This window comes from Salvelinus sp. IW2-2015, linkage group LG4q.1:29 (assembly GCF_002910315.2).
Source record: "Salvelinus sp. IW2-2015 linkage group LG4q.1:29, ASM291031v2, whole genome shotgun sequence".
NCBI classification, from domain to species: Eukaryota; Metazoa; Chordata; class Actinopteri; order Salmoniformes; family Salmonidae; genus Salvelinus; species Salvelinus sp. IW2-2015.
Window position 1 is genome coordinate 8,608,349 of NC_036842.1, and position 7,362 is coordinate 8,615,710.

Here is a 7,362-nt window from a genome sequence, read left to right on the forward strand (position 1 = left end):
GTGGTTTTCATCTCCTCTGATTGAGAATCATATTACGGTAGGTGTTTTCACATTAGGTGTTGTGGGTGGTTGTCTTCCGTGTCTGTGTATGTTGCGCCACACGGGACTGTTTCGGTTTGTTTGTTCGTTTGGTTTTTGTGTAGTCTATTTTCCTGTTCGTGCGTTCTTCGTGTTATGTAAGTTCTCAAGTCTAGGTCTGTCTACTTCGTTTATTGTTTTGTAATTCTCTAGTGTTCTTCGTGTTTTTTTGGTTTCGTTAAATAAATCATTATGTCAGATCACAATGCTGCGCTTTGGTCCAATCCCTACTCCTCCTCTTCAGATGAAGAGGAGGAGGACACCCGTTACAACAACAGGAGAGAAATGGCATAGCAGTGGCTCCCATAGGGAAGTAAATGGAAATACATTTGCCAAAATGATATCATTAATCCTGTCGATACAGAAATAAATACAATTATTCAAAAAACTTCACCAGAAAGCATGACTTAGCCACAGAGGAATCAAGGATCATTAGCTTCTTTTTTTTTCCAGATCACTTGCTCGTAGGCCTATGCCTATTTGGGAAGCCCGCAATTTGGGCAGCGCGCGCGGCTATAGGCCTAGCTGATTATTGTGTTGCGGCTGTCAGTGTAAAGCATCTAAAATATGTGTGAAGATCATGTGTCTTGAGTATAATTTCAAATGTTAAGCCAAGAAGGGGAGGGGTGTGTGGCAAAGATATAGGTGAGTCTCTCTCCAGAATGGCTCAGCTGTTTCCCACCAATTCTTGCGCATTCATAGTGTGTATTGTTTGGCCTTAGATTTTTTTTTTTATCAGTTCCCCGTGATATGTCACCAGTAGTAAATGTAATCCCAATCATTTTGTTACATTCATTACTGTTAAACCATGTACTAATTTCAGTAAGTTACTGTTCTCATTCTAGGATTGGAAACATTGTTTATAGAGTTTACAACCTACACTTGTGAGAAACAGGTTATGGGTTCATTTCATAACCATCATTTACGAGATGTATACATTTTTTCATCGTTTTTTTGTTTAGAGTGCTCCATATGAGCATGTGTCTGGTTACTCTGTCATGATAATGTTGAGGGAGTGCACGCACCTGAGCACGCATAGACTTTCCTGGCCTGCTGCGCAGAAATGTAGGAAAGTGCTTTTTTTTAACATTCATTGCAAATGATAATATATTAAAACTATAGTTTCTCACAGTAAGCTATTTGAAAAATCATTCCAACAAACTCCCCCTCGATGATCACCAATCCTTGGTGTGAAAGAGCAATCAATGGACGTTATAGGCCTACTGCTGCATTGGTTTATAGGCTATCAGTTCCATGCGCTCATTTCTTTAGCCGCCAATGGATCTCGGTGTATCAATGTGTCATATGGTAGAGGCTGGTGATCTCACATTAGTTGACTTTTAACTTTTACATTTTCATCTATTTTCATTCAAATGTTATGATTAACCATGTGGCAATGATTTTGAGAAACTTTATTACTGAGCTGAAACTGTTTCACGAAAATGCACAAATGAAAATCATAACTGGGACGCGGAACAGTAGAAATGGTAGGATACATTTTAAGCTTCCCCAAACTTTAAACTCACGCTCAGCCGATTAAGTCTTTATTAAATAATTTCCTCCATGTTTTTCCATGGTTGGATTTTGCCCGTAGTGTACTTTGAAGCAAGGTAAGACATGCCTCATAATATAAAATAAAACATTTAGGTTTCAAACAAGTATGTTTTCAAAATGCATACTGCCTCCAGCTCACATTGTAAAGTGGTGGGTGAGTGCATATAGCCTGTTGCCTGCACTTGAATGGTGGATGGGAGCCGCGCTTCAATTACCAGTTGAGAAATAGAAATAGGAGCTATTTTTTATTCTGCACCAAAACTGTTTTAAACAAGTGATTGCGTTTCAAATGTTTCCACAATGAACGGTCACGTTTTACTCCAATGAAAATACGCACAAGCCAATTTAATTCCACTAAATTATGCAAATTGACCTATAGACCGATAAGCGTGACTGTCAAATGTTTTTACATGGAATGGTATTTCCATCATTGAATAAAAAGCATTATTTTGCAATGGGATTTGTTTTGTCCCGATCATTTTGGCTGGCAACAGTTTTATTTCTTTTTTTTCTTTTTTTTTATCGGCCAAAAGCCGATTAGCAGGCTAATGGAAACTCTGCTCTCTAATTGTCACAGTCAGTCTTCAGGGTGTAGTGAACCGTGTGTACTAAGAGTAGACACCATCACAGCAGAGTGCCACACACACACAACCTTTACAACCCTCCCCTCATTTCCTCCCTTTTTCTCATCACACATCATACTTAATACTGTCAATCACATCCCAGCTCTCATTTACACACTCATCATCTCTTCCTCTCTCTCTTTCTCCTCATCTACAATATTTCTCTCTACTCATCTCCAGCCTTTTACTCCCTTATCATCTCTCATTCTCTCCCTCAGCCTTTCTAATTCTCTTTCTCTGCCAGAACTTGTAGACCACCTTGTATAACATTTCTTGAAGTGCTACTTCTGTGTGTGTGTGTGTGTGTGTGTGTGTGTGTGTGTGTGTGTGTGTGTGTGTGTGTGTGTGTGTGTGTTCTCAAACTGTGCCACTTCAACTATCAACCCTGGTAACCATGGTAACCCATCAATCAGCCGGCTGGCTGGCATTGAAGTAGCCTATAGTAGGCCGCGTCATTAGAATACAGAGCTTTCCTATGTGAGACCACAGAGCAGAGAGGTAGATTATCTAAGGACTTACATAAAGAGAGAGATGGGAAAGAGAGATAGGCAGAGAGAGACAGACAGACAGACAGACAGACAGACAGACAGACAGACAGACAGACAGACAGACAGACAGACAGACAGACAGACAGACAACACTTATACACTTACAGGCAGTCTGCATTCCCTATCCTCCTTCCCCCTTCCTCTCTTCCTTCCATCCTTCCCCCTTCCATCCTTTCCCCCTTCCTCTCTTCCTTCCATCCTTTCCCCCTTCCTCTCTTCCTTCCATCCTTTCCCCCTTCCTCTCTTCCTTCCATCCTTCCATCCTTCCATCCTTTCCCCCTTCCTCTCTTCCTTCCATCCTTTCCCCCTTCCTCTCTTCCTTCCATCCTTTCCCCCTTCCTCTCTTCCTTCCATCCTTTCCCCCTTCCTTCCATCCTTTCCCCCTTCCTCCATATAAAACAATTAAGGCTTCATTTGGCCTCATTTGCGTCTGCAGCTCTCAATGTTGCTTTAGGGTCCTTTGCACGCCCCTCCCAAAATAATTAGAGGAAACAGTGCTTCCCAAACTGCTGCTGTTTGCAAGTTTACAGTCTGTCCTTTTCACCAGAGACTGAGCCTTTACACAGAATTTTCCGTGACTATCTCCCCTCTCTGCGCAGAGTCTACACCCTCAGAGCCTGCAGCAATGCTACAGACACACACTATCCTCCACTACCTCACAAGAGCAGGACCACACATACACACACACAAGACATTAACACAAGACACCACCCAAACCCCCTAGACACTTACAGTCGCTACAGTAGTTGATACAAGTTTTTAAAAACGATTAGAACAGCAACTTTAATCACACGAGGCTGCGGCTCTAAGGCACGATATCTTGTTCTGTGAGGATAAAGCTGTTGTTCTATTATTCCAAACTGTAACACTCTCTCTCTGTGTGTGTGTGTGTGTGTGTGTGTGTGTGTGTGTGTGTGTGTGTGTGTGTGTGTGTGTGCTATCTGAGAGGACATCAGTAGAACACTTCTCTGCCTCTCAATCAGCCATTGCCACTTTGAAGCTCTCTGATGTTTTAGTCTGGTTTAAATGCTTCGACGTCTTTGTGGATTGCGCGTGTGTCTGCGTGTGTGTGTGTGTGCGCGCGTACATGTTTGCGTTCGTGTTGGCGTGTGCGTTTGCATGTGTGTTTGTGTTTAAAACCCTCTCACTTTCCGGCCTTTGGAGCTGTGTGTTCGGTAGTATATTAAGTGGCCTTGATCCGACAGAATCAAACACTGTGTTGTTTGGGATGTCCCATGAATATGCTAAGCTGAAGCATCAGATAGACATCAATTAAGTTCACGACACATAGACATTACGACCTCAGTAACATCATTGTAATATGTGTGTAAATACAGTGTAATTACAGTCGTCCAATCTAATGGTATAATACCGTTTTAAGACTGTTCCACGTGTTTGTTGCACAGCTGTACCAAACCTGTTTAGGGAGCATGTTCCCTAGCACATGGTGGAAACGGTGACCTCACACACACTGTCAACCACATGCACATGTCACACACACGCACACACACACACACACACACTTCAACTGCACACACCAGAGCTAAGCTGAGTTCATTGCACACGGGAGGGTCAGTGACCTCATCTATAACATCACAATCACAGGAGGAACAGAATCTGAGGGGGGAAAGAGTTAGATACTGCAGTTGCCATTTCTAACTGCATGACAACATTGACACTTGTATGGACTGATTTGGTTTGTTCAATGTTCAATGGAGCCATGTATTGCTATTGCTGTTGGGGTCCTGTTGGTTTGCAGGGGTGTCAGACAGACACACACACACACACGTCAGACATGGGTGCGAAGGAAATCTAATGTGGTCAAAATGTGATCTAATGTGTCCCCAACACCAGCACACAACACCAACCTCTAAGATAACATGACCTGATCTGATGTGACAATGAAAATCCCTCTTCCTGCTGCCTCCAGGCTATGAGCTAATCTCTGTCTCATTAGATGATGATTGTGGTGGTGTGTTGGTGATTTTTGTTGTCGTCCTATTTCTAACAATGAGCTGCCCTTCTGACACTTCTGATCTCATTGGGGTTTTAACCAAAAAAGGCACAAAACTGGAAATGATTTTTGAAGGTAAATTATGTTGACACCCCTGATCTAGAGCATGTAAAGTGATGTTGATGAAGTGATTGTTTTTCAGTCTAGTACAGTAGGCCTATATATAGTACAGTACATGGATGCAGGTTAAATTCAACGGCAGGGGTTGAATACTGTGCCAAGGTGACAGTAGCAGCACACATTGGAGAGATACAGACACAGGTAAGTACCTAAAGAGAGAAATGCCAAGCGTTGGCTGGGGTGGTGTAAAGCTCGCCGCCATTGGACTCTGGAGCAGTGGAAACGTATTCTCTGCAGTGATGAATCACGCTTCACCATCTGGCAGTCCGATGGACGAATCTGGGATTGGCGGATGCCAGGAGAAAGCTACCTGCCAGAATGCATAGTGCTAACTGTAAAGTTTGGTGGAGGATGATTAATGGTCTGGGGTGGTTTTTCATGGTTCAGGCCCATTAGTTCCAGTGAAGGGAAATCTTAACGCTACAGCATACATTGACATTCCAGACGATTCTGTGCTTCCAACTTTGTGGAAACAGTTTGGGGAAGGCCCTTTCCTGTTTCAGCATGACAATGACCCCCGTGCACAAAGCGAGGTCCATACAGAAATGGTTTGTCGCAATCGTTCTGGAAGAACATGACTGGCCTGCACAGAGCCCTGACCTCAACCCCATCGAACACCTTTGGGATGAATCGGAACGTCGACTGTGAGCCAGGCCTAATTGCCCAACATCAGTACCCAAGTTCCCACAGAAATGTTCAAAAATCTAGTGGAAAGCCTTCACTGAAGAGTGGAGACTGTTATAGCAGCAAAGGGGGGACCAACTCCATATTAATGCCCATGATTTTGGAATGAGATGTTCGACGAGCAGGTGTCCACATACTGTTGGTCATGTAGTGTACATACGTAGATGTGGAGACCCACAGACAGATTACAGGTTACTGTGTGAATGCAAAAATATATCTACAGTAGAAGAAACATTTGTATAAATGTGCTAATACAAAGCTAGTAGACTACTGTAGTGTATACAGAGCCAGTGAATGTGCTGTCTCCACTCTCCAACTGTGAGGATGTAATAGGCCAACAAGAAAACATCTGTTTCCAGTCACTGACTCCATGCAGCTCGTCACAATAACAAAGATGTCAGCCAGTAATGGAGCTCTTCATAGGGGCTATTAGACTTGTATTTCCATATTTAGCTTCCGTTCACTACACTACACTAGAAAAAAGGGTTCCTAAAGGGTTCTTCAGAACTCTTTTGGGTTCCATGTAGAACCCTCTGCATAAAAGGGTTCTACCTGGAACGAAAAGGGTTCTACCTGAAACCAAAAAGGGTTCTTCAAAGGATTCTCCTCTGAGGACAGCCGAAGAACCCTTTAAGGTTCCAGATAGCACCTTTTTCTTCTAAGAGTGTACATGGGAATATATTAACTAACTGTCATGAGGATATGGCATACTGGTAGTAGTATGTGCTGCCTCATTCTAAAAGTGTAAAGCCACATTTGAAATATTCTACATGTATTCCAGGTAGGCCTAACTGTGTAATATCTAACTGCCCATGCTGTCCCTCAACGTCCCAGGCCTCTAGTTCTCTCTGGGACAGACACAGTACGCTACGGAGGAAATCAATTGTCATCCCTCCATCCCTCCTCTCAACTAAAGTGCACTTTCTATGCGTAATCCCCGTCTGTGCTGCAAATCCTTAATCTGTTTTACGTAAGAAAACAGGGTGAGGGTAGGGTGCCAAACCTCAGTGTCAACACAGCAAGCAGAGACCAAAACCAAAACACAACCATATTAGGTGGTGCACTACCATGGTCACTAGGGTACCTAACCCACCTGCTGCTTGTCCACCATGTCCTTACTGACCGTGGCGCCTTTGGGCGCGGGAACCCTCTCGCACGTGCACCCCTCCAGCAAGTAAATCCCGGAGGGCCGTGTGCTCTGGTCGTTCTCGAAGTAAAAGAGCACATTCTGGTAGAGAGCAAAGTACTTGTCATTCCACCGACTGTTCTCCGTCGTCTTCTTGCTCAGGATGCCGCGTTTCGTGCCCTCTTTGCGCGCGACAAGCGACAGATATAGAGCGTGCCCCTCATTATACCGCACGCTCTTCTGCATTTTCCGTGAGACCCCTTCTCTTTCAGTCGATTTCAAAAAGTGGTCGTTGTTATTGATGTCATATCTGTGACATATCTATCATATTTTAGGAGAGAGTTGGACAGGATAGGAGAGAGAAAGTAGATGTGGAGGAGAGAGCGCGCTAATCCAAGTTCACCACAGACGCGCAGGGGAAAATTTGAGTCCTGTCCACTCTGTGCGCCGCGAAGAAGCCAGAAATAAATAAATAATCCCACGTCTCATGCCTCAAACTTTTTAGAAAGGGAATCCAAAACATCCCAAATGACGAGAAAAATATAGCCTATACAAATGGAAAATCGCAAAAGGATTATCGTGCAGGCTTGTAGCAGCGTAAAACCAAAATAGATT

At 43.6% G+C, this 7,362-nt stretch overlaps 1 pseudogene; it reads right to left on the reverse strand.

Annotated features, from left to right (window-relative positions):
• LOC111962828 (ras-specific guanine nucleotide-releasing factor 2-like) overlaps nt 1–7,362 on the reverse strand; it is a 39,049-nt pseudogene extending 31,687 nt beyond the window's left edge.